Below are 2634 nucleotides of genomic sequence, written 5' to 3' on the forward strand. Positions count from 1 at the left end.
AACCTCCTTCTAAAAGGGATATTTTGAAGGATATGTATTAGATATTACTCATATTTAATAAATGACATTGCAACACATCATTATGATATGAATGTGTTAGAGATTTAAAATCTCTTTCCATAAAGTTAAGATGAGACCTCTTCGAAATAGGAATTTGAAAGGATATGATGGGAACATATATGGTTTCATCTTAATAACTTTGCAAAGCAACATACATTCCAAATTTTGTAATGTGTTCAATTGAGTAATCAATTTCGAAACATGTGGAATTAAGTGGGAGCATTAGAAATTATCATGTGAAGACATGGAATTTAGTGGGAGCTATCATCCTTTGAATGTTTACAACTCATTACTCATTAGGAATGACGAGCTAATATCTTCTTTCACAAAGAAGTATTTGAGTTTTCAATTCTGGATGAATTTGGACTATGATGAATCCAATTACGACAAGAAGTATTGGATTAGTATTAAGAGATACACATCATATCAACATACACATAGGTTATTCATGTAGATGAAAATGAAATTGCCATAAGCAGTCATGGTCGTTCATTGAACCTATGAACGGTTGATCTCATGATTATTAGTAACTAATGTTTCCGCCATTAGAACAATCATGCACATGTCCAATAGTGAATCATTTGCATGAAAGCATGATGATTCATTGGCAAGCCATACAAGAAACGTCATGAATTCTCAAGGAAAATCCGATGAACGATTTCAGTGTTTGACAGAATACTCTATTATGTGTTAAGAGGTTGCACATATTATAGAAAGTCCGAACACACGTAAAAATTTATGAAAATCCTAAACTTTTCAAGTTAAAAGGAGAAATAAGAAGTTTTGGAAAGATACTTAGTTGAATAAGAAACTCAAAACTAATCTTTCCTAACTATGCTAGGACTTGTGAGAAGTGCTAGATCAATCGTCTTGGCAAATTGTTGTAAGACTCTACAAAACATATACCTAGTGCATTGTGTGTGGATGGAGTACTTGATCAGTACAAGTTATATCATTCACCACAAATTCGTTCGTTATGTGATAATCGATAAGGAAGTTCTTTCAAGATAAAGAACCAAAACCGAGGTCGGGAACCTTGATGTGTACTTGGTAAGATTCATGCTATGAGAGAGAACATGAATGTAAAGGAAACTACAAGTAAAAGAAGTTTGAACACATGGACACATGGCATGTTAAACTTTTATTGCAATCAATAAGTGTTTACACTTACGATATGCATCACAAGATTGTAATATGGTATTGACTACCCGAGTGTGATGTCGACATTTGTCGTTTGAGTTATTATTAACTCACCTTATACATTGTTATATCCAAACGGGATGTGAAGACAAATTGAACCCCGTTAAAGTGAACGTGGATTAACATTGTATTTGCCTATAGTTACTTGTCTGAGGTGACGTCTCGAAGTGACTAGAGTGTGATGCGATTGATGGCAAGTTCAAGTGCCATAGAGTCATGTGAGATGACTAGTCGATCACATAGGCAGACTGTTAAGAACATTTTGTCGGGCCTAATGACCGCTTATAGAGTTCTGGCAAATTTATATAGCCTGGTCGTGGCGAGAGCTGCTATAGTATTCAAATGAGTCGATTCTTTTGACTAAAGACTATTCGCCTAAGATGGCACAGTTTCAGATTAACTTTGATTTGTGTTACTACGACCTTCGTAAATGGGGTCAAATGGGCATATTTTGGGTTATGATGGCAGTGGCTAGTCGAAGGGAATGAGTGAGATAGGAATTGTCCACCCCTAGTCAGGGTTATAACAATATCTCAGGGCCACTCGAGGAGTAATGAACTGGAAATGCGTGGCCACGCTCGTAATGTATCCATGGTGGATAAATCTGGTCAATCAGTTATTCTCCGGATTGAGGAAACCACTCTCGATATGATCACTTGAAAGTACGACCTGAAAGACACCTTGAATTGAGTGGGAGATAGTAATAGGACAAGAGAATTGGTGACGCACACTTGTCGAGGACAAGTGGGAGATTTTTGGAATATGTGTCCTCCGACAATAATGCGATCACGACTGTTGATCATGATGATCACATGTTTAAATCTCATCATAAAGAATACAATTGGGAAGTAATTTTTACTGTCAACTGATCAACATATATCGGTAATTATTGGTTGACTAGAGTTTGACATTACTGTCGTGCGACGGTGGTGATCAGTTGATCCCCTAGGTCATACCTATAGGGCAACACTCTTAATTTATCATTTAATTAATTGTATAACGTTACGAGTTAATTAAATTACTTGAAAATTGACAAACGATTTTGGAAGTAAAATTTACGTATCACATTGGAATTTGATTAAATGAGATACGGTCTGAGTAATCGAATTGTATTATTACTCAGATGAAATTATTGTTTAAAGAAACAATTAAAATTGAATGAATTATTATAAATAAAATTTGTTGTGATTTATAATTGATAAAATATTTTGGTACAAGTAATTATGAATTACTAAAGTCGATTTTTGTATATGACGTATTTTTATTAATACGTTGATTTTTAATATGTTAAAAATACATAACAATTTTATGTTACATATGACATGTGACATATTGACAAATTTGACAAAAATAAAATAGGTTCCATTTTATGAA

This window comes from Silene latifolia, chromosome Y (genome assembly GCF_048544455.1).
Source record: "Silene latifolia isolate original U9 population chromosome Y, ASM4854445v1, whole genome shotgun sequence".
NCBI lineage: Eukaryota > Viridiplantae > Streptophyta > Magnoliopsida > Caryophyllales > Caryophyllaceae > Silene > Silene latifolia.